Here is an 18,442-nt window from a genome sequence, read left to right as displayed (position 1 = left end):
GAGTGATCTTTGCAGAGGAAAAGTACTTCACAGAAGCCGGAAAATGGTATACCAAAGGGAGGAAACTGGTACTAGAATATTTCACTTAATGACTGTATGACAAGTCCATCACAGGTCATTATTTATAGGTCATTTTCCTGTCAATTGTAGGAATCCTGGCCTTAATCATTTGTGTCAACACACACTTCCGTATAAAAACTTCCAACATGATACAGATAATTCTGAGAAACACGATATGTGTTCTGACAATTTTTTGCTTTCCTTTTGACTCTGAATTTGCCAAGATATTTCCTGTTAACTCCTTGGCATGAGTGTTTTTAAGTGTCTCTTACTAATGCCAGCACTGGGTGTCATGCTGGGAAAATCCAGTTTTTGAAAGGAAAATTACAAAACATCATGGTCAGCGTTAAATTTAAAGAAACATCACTAATACTTTTAGAGACATTTCTACAGTTAGGTATTTCATTATTTTGGGCAGAATTTCTTTTTTTTAACATCATTACTGAGGTATAATTGATATACAAAGAGCTGCACATATTTAATGTGTACAATTTGGTGAGTTTAGACATAAGCAAACACCTGTATACCATCACCACGATCAAGGTAAAGATGTATATAACACCTCCCAAGTTTCCTCATGTCCCTTAGTTTTGTTTTTTGTTTCATTTCTACCCTCTTAACACATTTTCAAGTGCACAATACTATATTGTTAACTCTAAGCCACAGATCTCTAGAATTTATTCATCTAGCATAACTTAAGTTCTATACTCATTGAACAACAACTCCTCACTTCTTTTACCTGGAGCCCCTGGCAATCACCATTTCTCTGCTTCTATGAGTTTGATATAGTCCCACTTGCCTCTTTTTGCTTTTGTTGTCTGTACTTTTGGTGTCATACCCAAGAAATCATTTCTGAGACCAATGTCAAGAAGTTTTTCCCCTGTGTTTTCTTATAGCAGTTTTACCATTTCAGATCTTACATTTAAGTCTTTAATCAATTTGGAGTTGATTTTTGTGTATGGTATGAGATAATGATCCAATGGCAGTCTTTTGCATGGGGATATTCAGTTTTGCCAACACCATTTGTTGAAGAGACTGTCCTTTCCCCATTGTGTATTCTTGGCACCCTTGTCACAGATCAGTTGACTGTACATGTGTGGATTGATTTTTGGGCTCTCTATTCTGTTCCACTGATCTATATTTAATGTCTTTATGCAAGTACCATACTGTTAACTAATGTAGTTTTGTAATATATTTTGAAATCTGGAAGTGGGATGTTTCCAGCTTTCTTCTTTCTCAAGATTGTTTTGACTATTCTGGGTTTTGGTTTTTTTTTGTGTGTGTGTGTGGTTCCATATGAATTTTAGGATTTTTTTCTATTTCTGTAAAAAAAAAAAATGCCATGTAGAGTTTGATAGGGATAACATTGAATCTGTATTATGAGCATGTTAACAATATTGTCTTCCAACCCATGAATGGGGATGTCTTTCCATTTATTTGTATCTCCCTTAATATCTTTCATCAATGTTTTATAGTTTTCAGTGTCCAAGTCTTTCTCTTCCTTTTTTTTTTAAAGATTTTATTTATTTATTTGACATAGAGAGAGCACAAGCAGGGAGAATGGCAGGTAGAGGGAGAGGGAGAAGCAGGCTCCCTGCAGAGCAAGGGAAACCTGATGTGGGACTCTATCCCACAACCCCGGGATCAGGACCTGAGCCGGAGGCAGTTGCTTAACCAACTAAGCCACCCAGACACCCAAGTCTTTCTCTTCCTCGGTTAAGTTTATTCCTAAGGATTTTATTCTGTTTGCTGCTATTATCAATAGAATTATTTTCTTAATTTTTTTGGATGGTTTGTTCTTAATGTATGGAAATACAGCTGACTTTTGTGTATCAATTACTTGTATCCTACAACTTTACTGAATTTGCTTATTAATTCTAACAGTTGCTGGGTTTTTTTTCTTGGTGTCTTAGGGTTTTCTACGTATAGGATTGTATCGTCTACAAACAGAGATAATTTTACTGCTTCCTTTCTGACTTGAATGCCTTTTATTTATGTTTCTTGCCTATTTTGGTGAGGACTTCCAGTACTATACTGATTAGAAGTGACAAGAGTGGGCATTCTTACCTTGTTCCTGATCTGAGAGGAAAAGCTTTCAGTTTTTTGCCACTGAGTATGATATCAGTTGTGGACTTGTAATATATGACCTTTATTATGTTGAGGTACATTCCTTCTATACTCAACTTGTTGAGAGGTTTTATCATGAAAAGATGTGACATTTTGACAGATGCTTTTTTTTGCATCTGTTGAGATGATCGTATGATTTTTCCCCCATCATTCTGTCTTGTGGTGAGTCACCTATATTAATTTGTATATGTTGAACCATCCTTGCATCTTTTTTTTTCAAAGATTTATTTATTTATTTGACACAGAGAGAGAGAAACAACAAGAGAGGGAACACAAGAAGGGAGAGAGGGAGAGGGAGAAGCAGGCTTCCTACAGAGCAGGGAGCCCAATGCGGGGCTCGATCCCAGGACTCTGGGACCATGACCTGAGCTGAAGGCAGATGCTTAATGACTGAGCCACCCAGGCACCCCACCATCCTTGCATCTTAGAGATATATCCCAGTTAAAGTGTTTTTACTGTTGATCCCAATTTGTTAGTATTTTGTTGAGTACTTTTGCATCTATATTCATCAAGGATACTGGCCTATAATTTTGTTTTTGTTTTTGTTTTCCTGTAGTCTGGATTGGTATCAGAGTAATGCTGGCCTCATAAGATGACTTTGGAAGTATTCCCTCTTTCTCAATTACTTAGAAGAGTTTGAGAAGGATTGGCATTAATTCTTCCTTAAATGGTTGGTAGAATTTACTAGTGAAGTCTAGGCCTGAGCTTTTCTTTGTGAGGAGGTTTTAATTATTAACTCAATCTCCTTACCCATTACTGTCTGTTCAAGTTTTCTTTTTCTTGATGATTGAGTCTTGGTAAGTTGTATGTATCTAGGAATTTATCCATTTCCCCTAAGTTATCTGGTTATTGACCTATAATTGTTCATAACAGTCTCTTATGACCCTTTTATTTCTGTTGCATCAATTGTAATGTCTCCTGTTTTATTTATGATTTTATTTATTTGAGTCTTCTTTTTTTCTTAGTCTCGCTGAAGGTTTGTCAACTTGTTTATCTTTTCTAAGAAGCCAAGTCTTAGTTTTATTGATTTTCTTTTCTACTATTTTCCTTGTCTTTGTTTTATTTCTACTCTTCATTATTTCCTTCCTTATGCTAACTCTGGGCTTAGTTTGTTCTTTTTCTAGTTCCTTGAGGTATGAATTTCAGTTGCTTATTTAAGATCTTTTGTCTTTTTTAATGTAGGCATTTGTTGCCACATCCCACAAGTTTTGATCTATTGTGTTTTCATTTGTCTCAAGATGTTTTCTGATTTTCCTTTTGATTTCTTCTTGGGCCCACTGGTTATTTAGGATGGTGTTATTTAATGTCCACATATTTGTGGAACTTCTGACTTTTCTACTGTTATTAATCTCTAGTTTTATATCATTATGGTATAGAAAAGAAACTTGGTATAATATTAATCTTCTTACATTTGGTAAGACTTGTTTTGTGACCTGACATGGGGTCTATCCTGGAAAACGTCCCATGTATGTTTGGAAAAAATATGCATTCTGCTGCTGTTGAGTGAAATATTCTGCATATCTGTGTTAGGTCTGTTTGTTCTATAGTGTTGTTCAAGTCTGCTATTTCCTTATTGTTTTTTTGGTTTTTGTTTTTGTTTTTTTGGTCTGGATGTTCTATCCATTGTTAAAACTGTGCTACTAAAGTAACCTATTATTATTGTATTGCTGTCTATTTCTCCCCTCTGTTTGGTTAATATTTGCTTTATATCTTTATGTAATCTGGCATTGGGTGCATATATAATTGTTATATCTTCCTAATGAATTGGAATATATATTTATAAATCATTGATATCTTTTATTATTATATAACATCCTTCTTTTCCCAATGACAGTGTTTGACTTAAAGGCTATTTTGTCTGATATAAATATAGCCACACCTGCTCTCTTCTGGTTACCATTTGCATGGATTATCATTTTCTATCCCTTCACTTTCAGCCTATGTTTGTCTTAAATCTAAAAGTGAATCTTTTGTAGGCAGCATACAATTTGGTCTTGTTTCATTATCCATTTATCCACTCTGTGTCTTTTGATTTGGGAGTTTAGTACATTTATTTTTAAGGTAATTATGATAAGAAAAGACTACAATTGCAATTATGTTAATTATTTTATGTGTGGTTGTTGTTTTCTTCTCTTTTTTCTTCTCTTTTCTTCTTGTTTCCTTGTGTTTTGTAATGATGTTCTTTGATTCCTTTCTCTCTTTTTTTGGTGTATCATGTATATAAATTATACTATGAAGTATAAATTGTTACCATAGGATTACATAAAACATCTTCCAGTTATTACAATCTAGTTTAAACTGAAATTTAATTTGAATCACATTCCAAAAGTCTATATTTTACTTCCCCCCATACACTTTATGTTATAATTTGCATCTTTTTATATTTGAATCCATTAACAAGTTTGTATAGTCATTCTTAACTTTTTGTCATTAAAATTTCTATTCTAAAATTAAAAGTAATGTACACACCATTATTACAGTATTCTCTGTTTATATACTTACTTTTTTTTAAGCTTTATTTATTTATTTGACAGAGAGAGAGAGCATGAGCGGGGGGAGGAGCAATGGGAGAGAGAGAAGCAGGCTCCCGGTTGAGCAGGGAACCCAATGTGGGACTCAATCCCAGGATCCCAGGATCATGACCTGAGCTGAAGGCAGACACTTAACTGACTGAGCCACCCAGGTGCCTTATATTTACCTTTATACTTTCTATTTTCATGTTACTAATTAGCATCCCTTCATTGTGGTTTGAGGAACTCCCATGCCACTATTGTAAATCAGACCTAGTGGTGATGTATTTCTTCAGCTTTTGTCTGTCTGGGAATGTTTTTATCTCTCCTTAATTTTTGAAGGACAGTTTTGCCAGGCATAGTATTTTTGATTGGCAGTTATTTTCTTTTAGTACTTTGAATATATCATCCCATTTCTTTCTGTCCTGCAAGGTCACTGCTTCCTCCAAGGAAGAATTGCAGATGGGGTAGATCTCTCTCTTAACACTGAGCTGTACTGTCTTGGGGGAGGGACTGACATGAGTAAAGTGAAGCTGCTCTACTTAGCCATTTCAAAGTGTTTTTTCTCGATTTCATTCTCATCTGAGGTGTTGCAATTCTTGACTAGATTCTGTAGTTCTTATCTTATTATTGCTTTATTAGTGTTTCTCTAGGGGAACAAGGACTGGGACTTCCTATTCTGCCATCTTGCTGACACTGTAGACAAAATTATTGGAAATTTTCTTTCCTTGCCTTTTTTTTTCCTTTGGTGGACATGTCTTTTCCCATTCAGCAATTATTTCATGAGTGAAAGAGATAAAATTATTGTGCTTCTATGTGTCATGAACTTTCAGCATAGGAGAACATACATCTCTTGAGAGCAACAACACAATTTTCTGTATGATCAAGGTAGTTGGCACTCTAAAAAGTAAATGCATTTCCAGGTGTAATTAGCTATGATAGGTATTTGGAAAATGTTCCTTCAGCTAATAAAAGAGGGGGTCCCTCAAAGTAACTTATCTTCAGATAAAACTATAGGACTTCATCTGTAAAGAATTCACAAAATTTGATTGTTCCAAATTATAATCATTTGAGTTAAAAATTTAATGGGAGTAGTAATCTTTCCCAGTGAAGCTTCTGATTTTTATTTTTTAGATCCATAAGAAAGAGATAAAGAGCTCTTCCTGGCTCCTGTCCTGTCTGGACTGGGGCTTTGAGGTGTGGGTGGTGGATCAGTTAGCAAATGAAAGAAAATTACTGTTCTAGGATAAATTAGATTAAAATTTTATCATCAATGTAATATTTTCTACCAGAGATATTAATAAGATTGTAAGTGATTATGTCAACTAGCAAAATCTAGATTTCAAATTAAAATAGTTTACACATAAAATAAGACATAAATACATTATGGAAAAGAATCATTTATAAATCAAAAACTTAAAAAAAAGAATTGCCACTTGGGTAGAAGAAAAAAGAAGTCAAAGAACAAGGAAATAAATATTTTCACATAAATTCAATGACCTATGAAGCACAAAATACAAAAGAGCCCTAACTAGCCAGCCAATGAGATAACAAATTAATTTTATGAAAATATAATGTAATTTTTTAAATGACTTCCCAGTTAGAATCACAGAAAAAAAATAATCAAAACAATCAATGAGGATTAGTTAAATAATCTAAAGGTAAAATTGACACAGGATACAAGGTTGTAACTGTAATTTAACCAAATAATTAATTGGTTGATCAGAAGTACTAAATGTCTTTGCTGGCATCAGCATTGTGAAAACTGCTCGGGGAATTATAAAATACTTGGCAAATAATCTTTAAAATCTCAGAATAGGAAATCAAAATCATTAAGTGTGCATTGAGCATACAGTAAATGGTAAGCCCTATAATAGTTGTGGGGTACACAAGTGACTAAGACGTGGTCCTCAGCATGGAAGAATTAACAGCATAGTTGAGGAACTAAATTCAATGCCATATGAAGTTGTCACAGTTAGAGCAAAAAGGAAAAATAGGGTATGAGGAATTTCCCCGAAAAAGTTGAAAGGTCTCAGTGACTCTAAATCAGTGTTTCTGAAACTTAGATTTCATGTTCTCATTTAATTTCATTTGTAAATTTCAAATGTATCAAATAATGTAACAAAAATTAAAGCAATGGCAATTTTAAAATGGCCTTACACAAATTACACACATATTTCTTGAGATTTTTGTATGCCTTCCACAGGGTAATGCATTTTGCTTAAGAATCTTTGTAATAGATTCAGACTAGGTTTGAATAGATAAAGGAAAGAATTAAGATACAGAGTATTCTTAGACTTAAACTTATATGCTGAAGTGGATCTCTATTCATCTGTATCACCTTACCACAAAACCATAGTCAAGAGTTTCTTTATGCCAAAATTTAAAGGACGGATTGCAGGCAAATATTCAACAAATAGGGCTCCTTGACATTATGATGTCTTTTTGCTGCAGTAACCCCCATACATAAAATGATTTATGCAGCATGGTATGTACTCAATAACTGTCATTGAACAGATAAATTAACATCATCCCTATTCACAAACCTGACACTTTAACCACAACAGTAACCCTGGAAACTCACATGGAAAGAACATTTTTTAGGACACCATGAAGCACATGTCTCATCTAGCTTTGGTAAGTGTATTAGTTTCCTATTGCTTCTGTAACAAATTACCACAAACTTAATGGCTTAAGACAATGTAAATTTATTCTCTTACAACTCTGGAGGTCCAAAGTCTAAAATGAATCTTATGGGGCTAAAATCAAGGTGTCCACATGGCTGGTTACTTCTGGAGCCTTCAGAGGAAAATCCGTTCATTGCCTTTTCCAGCTTCTAGAAGCTGCCGACAAACTTTGGTTCATGGCCACATCACTCCAATCTCTGCTTGTCTTATTATATTGCCTTCTCTTCTGACTCTGACTTCCCCTGCACTCTTTTTATAAGGACCCTTATGATTATACTGGGCTTACCTGGATAATCAGGGATAACCTCCCAATCTCAAGGTTCTTAACTTACTCACATATATAGAGTACCTTTGTCATGTAAGTTAACATAGTCACAAGTTCAGGGTATTAGGATATGGACATTTTTTTTTATGGGCCATTATTCTATCTACCACAGTGGATGACTGCACTGTCCTTTATAGTCTATCTTGAGTTAAATTTTAACCAGGTCTTCCTATGTCTGAGAGAGGATCGTGCCTTTAAAGGTGGAAGGATGCAGAGAAGCTCTGCTGCCATTTGGCCGAGGTCACTTTAGTCTCCTAAAGATAGGGCCACCATGCCCCAAAATCTCTGACGAAGGCTATCAGCAGGATAATATCCAATTATATTTTTGCAACTTTTTTTAATTCTGAATGTTTCTGAGAAATGCCATTTCATGTCTAAATCGAACATAAAGTAGTCTTGACTTCTTACATAACAAAAGCAAAAGAACTCTTGGATTGGTGAGCTGGATATTTCATCAAATTTTTTTGTTTAAATACAATGTAAATCAATAAGTTCTCCTGCTTACAAATGGCTGTTCGGTGTCTATAGCTACTTTTTTTTAAGATTTTATTTATTTATTTGACAGAGAGAGACACAGTGAGAGAGGGAACACAAGCAGGGGGAGTGGGAGAGGGAGAAGCAGGCTTCCCGCAGAGCAGAGAGCCGGATACAGGGCTCGATCCCAGGACCCTGTAATCATGACCTGAGCTGAAGGCAGACGCTTAACGACTGAGCCACCCAGGTGCCCCGGTGTCTATAACCACTGAAAAATTATCTTAAAAATATTAGGCTTGAAGGCTCATGAACTTTACTGTAACAATAAACAAAGATTTACTTTACAAAGTGCTTTGTCTGTGCCATTGAGAAAGACAACAGTGATGTTAGTTCTCTAAATTATGTATTAATGGCTGACTTCAATTTTAAAAGTCATAATTAATGCATTTCAAATAAAAGAAAACCTTCAAAAAACCCCATTTAAACTTGTTAATAAGAAGAAAACTCAAGTTCTGCCCTTCTTGGTATTATCAGAATTTAGATTAACCTCTCCAGAGGAAGTGGTGGAAACAGGTAGGATAAATGTTCCCAAAGAAAGAATGACTCATCTGGAAGTTTATAATTAAAATCTGGGCCAGGCATATCAAACACTCTTACCAAAGCAAGCTCAAGAACAGATGTTTTCTTCAGAGCAATAGATTGTATAACCTAGCCATGTAAAAAGTACCTTTTCTTTTAAAAGGGATGAATGTAATGATCTTTCATTCATGTTTCCATTTGGTTTATTCTCAGAAAAAAAGCCAGATCTATTGCAAAAGAAGGCAGCAGATTCAGAAACCATCAGTTGGTCAACATTTAATAAATGTCTTCATCATTCATTAATTCAACAAATAATTATTGAGTACTTAACACGTGCCAAGCAGTGCTAAAGTTAAAAACAAGCGAGCAAAAAGACTCATCCTCATGGGGCTTACACTGAGTGGGGAATCTGATACTCATATGTAAATAGCAATTAATACCCAAATTCCAAGTTAATACTTATATAACTATCTCATGAGAAATTGTTACATGTACAGTGTTTTGTGTACATTGAAAGAAATCAAAGCAAACTAAGCTAATAGGTTGTGATGGATGGTGTGAGGGTATTTTAGATAGAGTGGTCTGGAAAGACCTTTCTGAGCAAAGTGACATTTGTCCAGGGACCTGAACCAGACCTCAAGTTAGTGAAGCTACCAATCATGTGAAGATCAGGAGAAAGGAGATTCCAAGCAGAGGGGACAACAGAGTAAAGCAAGATTCTGGTATGGAAAGGAGTTTTACATGGTCAAGAAAGAGTGAGGCCAATGTGGCTGGCCAAAGTGAGCAAGAGGGAAAGTGGTAGGAGGAAATAAGGTCTGTATAGCCTGAGGCCATAAAGTGTAATTTTATTCTGAGGACAATGAGAAACCTTTGAAGTGTTTTCAGCAGAGAAATTACATGATTGATTTCTGTTGTCAAAACTTCACTCTAGATGTTACAGGGTGGATGATATGAGACTCAAGAGTAGAAGCAAAGAGACAAGATAGATATTGTTTCAGGTGCAAAATGGTAGTTACTTGGACCAGGAGGTGGTTTTGGAGTATGAGGAGAGATTGAAGTTCTGAGAACAGCTCCTCCATGATTCTGATGGAACTCTTTTCCTGGAGTAAAACTTTAAAAAGAAGAGCTTCTGGAGGGTGTAGTATGGGATACAATCACTAAATCTCGTGTGCTCAATGCCTTACTTCCTTTGCTATAAAGTGGGTCCCCCAATGTGGCTATAGGAGTGAATGAAGGGGGAGATACTGTGACATCAGTGAAAAAGGACAAGGGACTCCCAGGAGTCTGGGCCTCCTGCTTGTGCAGCTTGTTTGTGCCCCCCAGTCCTGCATGTGCCTGATCTCAGATGTACCACTCCTGCAACCTTATAATAGCTGAGAGCTGTCCATCAGCAGCATGCCAAGCAGCTAGGAAAAGTAGTCCTCCATTCCAAAGGGGGGAACTGGGAAGTATATCACATCATCTATTACATGCTCCAAGGATTTTACATGCTAACTAGATGTTCCTTTGTTATTCCTTATCCTCTTTCAGAGTAGAAAACTGAAATGCAGAAGAAGGTGTCCTCTTTTATGTCATTATCTAACATATCTCCTCTCAGCATTTCCACAAATGAAGATGGAACTCTACAGGATAAAGAAGATCCCTCGTTCATCTGACACCTATTTCATTTACTCTAAATCCTTCCTCCTCTAGGTTCTTCCAGTTATTTTAACTGTACATGTTTCCAGACCATTCACCCTTCCCTGCACAAACTCAAGTTCATCATCAGTGTGCCTCCTAAAGTTTGAAAGTATTTCTCACGAATATACACAAAGCAAAGACTCCCAAATTCAGGTGTTATTTCAAAATGAAGTCTAAAACTGTGTAATATTTACTACTAATTAAATTTCCTCTTCTTGGATTTGGCATCCTGTTCTAGACTATAAAGGTATTGAAACCTGGTTCTGTGATCCAACCTATTACTCAGCTGAATGAATTATAAAGAGCACTCTGCTAATGTGAGAAATGTTTGCAAGTCTTGATTTTTACCACTCATTAGCTCTACTGTATAGGAAAAGCTTTATCATATCAAATCACTGGAATTCTATTAAGACTATGAAATTAAAGTCTTCAGCAAACTGTATTTTCATGCTAATTTTATTTTTTAAAGATTTATTTGGGGTGCCTGGGTGGCTCAGTCATTAAGCATCTGCCTTCGGCTCAGGTCATGATCCCAGGGTTCTGGGATCGAGCCCTGTGTCGGGCTCCCTGCTCAGCAGGAATCCTGCTTCTCCCTCACCTACTCCCCCTGCTTGTGTTCCTGCTCTAGCTATCTCTCTCTCTCTCTGTCAAATAAATAAATAAAATCTTTAAAAAAAAGATTTATTTATTATTTTAGAGAGAGAAAAAGAGAATGTGAGCAGGAAGGGGGGCAGAGAGAGAGGGAGAGAGAGAGAAGCAGACTCTCCCTTGAGTAACCTGATACAAGGCTTAATCCCAGGACCCTGAGATCATGACCTGAATGGAAATCAAGAGTCAGACCCTCAACAGACTGAGCAACACAGACACCCCTACTATCATGCTAATTTTAGTTTATGCATGTTATGTTATCAACTATCAGAAATGGTTTTTTAATTTCAGTAATTAACCCTTAATTATACAAAGAAAAATAGAAATCCAAGGTCTTTCAGACCACTTACCTGTAAGAACAACAAAAAAAAACTTGCAAGTCTGGATCCATGTTAAACCCTTCAGAGGAGCTCGCACAGACCACTGGTGGACCTTGAAATACATGTTGAGAGATACCCTCTAAGTCTGACTTCAGTCTATTAATCCACATTTTGTATGTGCTTGACTTGTCATATAGCCCACATTTTTTCATTTCATTCAAAATGGTATCATAAGATGTCTCTTGCTTCTTTCCCTTCATTTATGATCAGAAAGGGTTTCTCTTGGTTCATGTGTGGATCTGAGAGGCAACTAAGGTAGCCAAAGAGAAAGAGAAGAACTAACAAGAACACTCCTGTGAACCTTCTGAAGGCTTTGACCTCACACTTTTCTCCTGCTTGCTTGTCCTAGTAGGTGTGACAAGTGCCTTCAATTATGAATATTTACTATCTCAAATACTGCCACTAAAGAGATGTATTAATGAATAACACAAATATTATTCCATCAAAGTTTTTTTTAATTTATTTATTCATTTTAGAGAGAGAGCATGTGTGGTGGGGAGGAACAGAGGGGGAGGGAGAGAGAATCTCAAGCTGACTCCACACTGAGTGCAAAGCCGGGTGTGGGACTTGATCTCACAACCCTGAAATCATGACCTGAGCCAAAACCGAGAGTCTGGTGCTTAATGGACTCAGTGCCCCAGGTGCCACAGTTCCATCCAAGTTTTAATGATGCTAAAATTAATATCTAAACAAATGGTACAATAGCTGATTTCTCCTATAATCTTTTTTGTTTTTAATATAAACTACCATTTCTCCATAAATCACAGTCTACTTCATGTTACTTCCTAAACCAACATAAGCTTTATTAGAAAGCTTTTTTTGTTGGTCTTGAAGGTACATAGGTGAATCATTGATCCCGAACCTACACATTCCTAACAAGGATGTTGAATCATTCTATGAATTAAAACAGGCTTGGAAACCTAAGGAAAAATGGCAGTCTCTATAATCTCTCTAAGGTGGATTTTACTGCTCAGAGAATACATCTAAATACACCTAAAACTGGAATGTGTATCTATTATGTATATGTGTGTATGTTATGTAAATGTGTGTATATGTATTATATACATTATATATATATATAATTTCAAAAGCCAAACTACTTTGTTTAGACTTCCTTATTTCAGAAGAGGAAATTGATACAAAGGAAAACAAAAGAAGGTAGATTTTTCTTGGCCCCTTCATTGCTGATGATAAAATTCTGTGAGGAAAGAGGGTGTCAAGGGTTCTCACTGTCCTCTTTTGCTTCTTGCTCTTCTCTTGAAATAAATCCTGACAATACCACCACGATCTTTGTAATTAAATTGCTTTACCCAAAACAGATGTTCTCCAGGAGCATTTTCCCTTTTGCAGCCTACTCATAGTTTCTGCGCTCATTTATCTTGTTAACTCATATCTAAGAGAACACATGGAAGTGGCATGGTCAAAAAGAAATTGGATACCCAGAGAAAGAGTTTAATTGTTGCTATTAAACTAAATTATTAAACTGCAAGTCATCTGAAATAGCTAAGACTGAAAAAGACGTAAATCAGCCACCACCTACATATTTTATTTCATAACCTTTTTTTACTATTCTAGTATTTTGCTCAGTTTGAATAATGAAACAATTAATTGATTTCACTTTTAAAGCATATTATTATAAACATATACCCAAACTAAATAACATTCTGAAAATGCATTTTATGTATTAAAATATATTTTTAAAAGCAACTCTTAATTTAACACAGTGAAATCTCTTTTCCTGTACACCTGAATGGTTTTAGCATATTTTAACTTCTGCTAAAATTATTTCTCAGAAATCTTTCTATTAGGTTTTAAAAATATTTTTCTGTTTAGATTTTAAGAAGCCAAAATTGTGACCTAAAATATAATAATACTTTAATTTAAGTATAAATTAGCTTAACATGAGAGTTAAACAGAAAAACTATATGCGCTTAAAGTGTTTTTGAGCTTGGGCTCTCTGACATTAACACGCTTTACTCTTGATATTTGGAAAGAAATGTTTTTCTGAACGTGTAGATTTAAAAACATGCCTTGACCATTTTAGTTCTATCTAGGAATTTAAACTAAAGGCAATACATAATAAAAATATAAAAGATTTTAAGAACTTTCACATTAGATTATCTTACATTCCTATGTGACTTCAATGAACTGAAAAGAGAGCAGGATATTTTGATCCAAACACCACTGAAAGTTTTATGATTCACTTGGATTTACATATGGTGAAAATAGCTTTATTTTTCCTCTGAATCACTTCCAAGTTACTGTTAACTAATATATATTTTTTAAGTTATTGATTTTTATGGAGAAGACTTTCTCCATCTGGAAAATAAAGTATATATTGCTGTCATATTCAAGGATGAATATACACGATTTGAGTTTTGCAAAGCAATAACATATGGGATTTTCAGAGGGGTCTACAAGAAAGAGAGGAGGGAGGAGCAATGCACAACGTTGCACATGATCCTCTTAAAGTGGTCTCTCATGTCCAAACCAATATTGAACACCACTCAATGCACATGTGGCACTAGAAGAAAAAGACTGAACCTTCTAATGCCCTTGTGGGTACACAGGGCCTGCTACCCACCGGGACAAGACTGACAGTGGGTGGAACTGAATGGTCTAATCTCTGGGGAGTTTACTATTATATTGTGTCTTACTTATCGACAAAAATTTATTTTCCTTTTTAAATTTACCTAACATTAGCCATAGAGTGATTTTTCCTTAAAAGTTTTAAGATTTTTATCACAATATTTACATTTTTCTGAAGAGATGGAGACTAGCTCAGAGAAAAATCGAGTTAACTGAAAAACTACACATTATTAATTGCTGTATCCTCAGGTTTGTTCTCATTATTCTCATTCTATTCTTAGAACCACATGTTGTTCCATAACAATATTGTGGTTTTTTGCTCATATAGGGAAGGTAGCATGGTATAATGTACTCAGGGCTGGAACAGGGGACAGGAGTCCTCGGGATCCATTTTGGTTTTGCCATTAACTAGCTGCACCATCTTGCAAAAGTCACTGATCCCTCTGGGCCTCGGTTCCCTCGTTTATAAAATGAAGAGCACAACAAATTGATTTTTAAAATCTTCTCCAATTCTCATTCCACTGTGACTCTCAAAGACAGATTTTATCTGATAGTCCAATACACAGTGGTTTTGAAATAAAGAAAATCAATTGACTAGCATATGTCTTCATGACATGGAAGTTTGTTCTGTAATTACCTTCAATATATTTTTCTCAGATGATGTTCTCTTCATATGGTGAAACACAGGGAGTACAAATAAAACTAGAAGACAATTATACTATCTTAATATTGGAATTTATTTACTACATTCAATTTTTATTTTGTGTCTTTAAAAATCTGTTGCATCATTAACACTGATTATTAATAGAAATAGTACTTTTTAGGGGAGAGTCTAAGAAAAGTTTTGAAGAGAGGAGAAAAGAACAAAATTTGGAAAAAGTATAGCAAATGGAGAAAACATTTAAGAAAGCACAGACTGAATCTAAGAAAACCAGGTCTACAAAAATAAAGTCTGATTCTCCTAATACTTGCTGCTTTATTCTGCAGGATAAGGACCTCACAGGCTTCCATGCCTTTACTGGAAGCCCTATTTCTTTATTTGTCTTTTGTCTTTTTATAAACTTATTTTGGAGGATTAAAATTCATGAGACTAGTATTAGTAAGATTGCTCCTATCCCAAAACAAAGCAGTTTTGCATATAGGTATTTGTTTGTACTTTAACACTAAATTTTATTGAAAGCATTTTGACTGTGATAAATCAGACAAGTTTCCTCCCATACTTAACCAAAATTATTTGTCGATTCTAGCTGATAGTTGCTAATAAAACCTTCACAAGACCTCCATCACCCAGTTCTTTAAAAATAACCTCATTTTTTTTATGGTTTTAGTCACCTAATAAAATTCAGTGTTCTGTCACATATTGAAATTTCATTCTGTAAAAGGAATACTCTGGGTAGTAAAGTATGTTCTCACCAATGGTATAAAATAGGATTTTAAAACAATTATTCACTTAGTTATAACAAAACCTCAGAGAGAGCTCAAGAACACATAATCAGGTTACAAGATTGCTTTGTGTATCTTTCTTCTTTGTTGACTTATTCTTCTTTTTCATAATTTGTCCATTTTCCCCTTCCCAAGCACAAAATGGAAGGTAAGATTTGAACTGCAAGGTAAATAATAACACAATGCAGTGTAGAAAGTGACACCTGTATAAAGTACATCAGAAGTGTCCATGACTAACAGCTTTAACTTTTCTCTCCTTGTCTCAAATATTTTTTTCAGGTATTCTTTCATGTTTTTGTCTCCATGTGACCAAGCACTGCAAATTTAGTCGAGGATTTGTAAATATTCCCCACCCCTGATAAATGCTGACAATTTGTTTTTCCCAAACTGTTTGACACATTGCTACTGCAGTGTCAGCCCCGTGCAGTAAACCTTTTAACAGTACAACAAGACAAACTGTAAGAGAGACAAATCAGGTTTTAAAGAGCACATACTAAATCAAATGGAATTTACTTTCACAAAAGGGTCCCTATTTTCAGTTTGCTTCTTTCATAGTGTAGTCCTAAGAGTCTTACGAAAACATAACAGCAACAACAAAACTTAAAGTGATCCTTTCAGGAAAGTTTTTCACTGAGAATAAATATATCTTAAGACACGTAACATCCTATGCTTTTCCAAAGGGTTTTGTTCCATACACGCTGGAGGAGCATATTCACAATATCGCAGCTCAGGCGCTGCCAGCCAGAATCTGCCCAATTAGAAGTGATGGCCAGTGCAGAGCCCCGTGGCACCAGACCTTCCTTCTTCAGTGGAGGGCTCTGGGTGATGGGCAATGGGAGCACGGGAGATTGTTTGCCAACTTCTCTGAAAATCTTACTATCATTTAACAACTGTTGGCTAATAACAGTTTAGCTGAACCGGTGCCTTCTCCTCCTTATAGTAACTAAAACATTGTTCTCATAATACATATAACAAAAATTTAAGAAATCTGGATGTTTTGTTTATTAATTCAATAAATATTTATTGAGGACAGAGCAGGCGCCCGGCACTAGGCTAGACCAAGAAGAAAAGAAGACTAATAACACAATCCGCTGTAGGAGTTCCACCAAATGGGGGAACTCCTATACAAAGTCTAACAGTCAAATTTCTTACTGACTCTTTTCTGCCCATTCTGTGTTTATATTACTCTTCCTCTTCTGGGAATAAAAAAGCACTGATCAAACATTATCTATCTTCTCAATCCAAAACAAAGCCAGTTTAACTCTCCTCTATAAAATTAGAAAATTTGATGTTTCAAGTCTTCTGCACTCATTCCAAATGGATCTGCTGAGTTTTAGAGAGTTTCACCCACAGTCTTAGCTTTCTTTTTTGATGTCTCTGTCCCATTGGAGGGCACTCTTGAAAACACACAACTTTGTCCAGGCACCCTGTAAGCTGCCTTCTCCTGACCAGAGAAGAGAATGGGCAGCTCTCTCTGTGGAACATTCATCTTCCCTGTGCAGTTAGAGTCATAAGGAGAGTGCATTTCTCTTGAATAAAACACTTCCTGCTTAGAGACAAGCATAGTAGTTCAAGTAACTCTTATCCCCTCTGTTTTGTTCTTCCTTTATAGGCTGTTTGATGAAAGTTAGGGCATTTGCACACACACTAGCTTTCTGTTTGCTCCTGTTAAAAGATTACTTTTCCCGGGCGCCTGGGTGGCTCAGTCGGTTAAGCGTCTGCCTTCGGCTCAGGTCATGATCCCAGGATCATGATCCTAGGGTCCTGGGATCGAGTCCCGCATCGGGCTCCCTGCTCTGTGGGGAGCCTGCTTCTCCCTCTCCTCCCCATTTGTGCTCTCTCTGTCACTATCTCTGTCTCTCTCTCTCTCAAATAAATAAAATTAAAAAAATTTAAAAAAAAAGATTACTTTTCCCTACAGGTATCAGCCCATCTCCGAGACCATGAAGACCTGAATGCTCAGAGCTAAGGTACCACACTCAGGACCTAGAGTCCAGAAAAATATCTCATAAGTAAACCCCATTTCTTCCAAAATACTGCAAATTAATCAACAGTAAGTACTTCAGAAATATATATTCATTTACATTAAAATTATGTGGAGAATTGTTGGTTTGTTTTAAATTTAGGATCACTAAAGAATCAATAAATAACTGAAGAAATCTAACAGCATAATTTTTAATTTATATATTAATGGAGGAGATTATAACACAAATAAAGATGGGGCATGAAACCAAGACAAATAGTTAAACCAGAGCAGCCTTAGGATGGAAGTGGACATCCTCGTGGGAAATTGGTAAACATGTCATATAGTCTCAGCAAACATTTTTTTAAGTGACAATAGATACATATTGTCTATCACATGATTAATAGTATAACTGGTGTTCAAGCCAAAAACCAGTACATACCCACCCACCACTATAATAGCAAGAACAGGAATAAAACAATTTATCTTTTCTCATCCTGTTTGTAGGTTGAGGAAAAAAACCTAATGAGTTGTCTGGAACAAATCATGGCATTATAAAAATGTGTGGCCCTTTAAATTCTTGGAAAATTGCCCTCTGTGCAGGAGTGGGAGTGGGAACGGGGGCAGAGGGGTGGAGATGCAGGTATAGAATAGGGTAGAAATCTAAAGACAGTCACCTACATGGCAAAAAGCAAGATATTAGAATCCATCAGAGTCACAACCAATGAAAAAATGTGCAAAGGTATCTTTAGTACATATTTTAAGTCATGAAGAAAAATTGTATAGGATTTAGGAAATCATTCTCTTTTAGGGAACTGTATGGCTCAAAGGAATTCCAGTAGATCTGAGGAAGGGAAATTCTCAACCCCAGGCCCTCTATTTAAGGCTGAAACAATTCAGTCCAACACAGTAGTCACTAGCCACAGTGATTATTAAGCTCTTGGAATACAGAGGGTCCAAACAGAAATGTGCTGTAA

At 35.7% G+C, this 18,442-nt stretch overlaps 1 long non-coding RNA gene across 1 annotated transcript in view; it reads left to right on the top strand.

Annotated features, from left to right (window-relative positions):
- Window positions 1-18,442, top strand: part of LOC141372527 (uncharacterized) — a 41,934-nt gene that overhangs the window by 20,038 nt on the left and 3,454 nt on the right. The window contains exon 2 of the long non-coding RNA XR_012377804.1: window positions 17,424-17,555. This is a non-coding gene — a long non-coding RNA (uncharacterized lncRNA). The remainder of the gene's footprint in view (window positions 1-17,423; window positions 17,556-18,442) is intronic.

The sequence above is a fragment of the Callorhinus ursinus genome, unplaced genomic scaffold, assembly GCF_003265705.2.
Source record: "Callorhinus ursinus isolate GAN/ISIS: 27379988/994484 unplaced genomic scaffold, GSC_fseal_2.0 scaffold4, whole genome shotgun sequence".
Classification (NCBI taxonomy): domain Eukaryota; kingdom Metazoa; phylum Chordata; class Mammalia; order Carnivora; family Otariidae; genus Callorhinus; species Callorhinus ursinus.
This window is presented reverse-complemented; position numbering and strand designations above follow the sequence as displayed.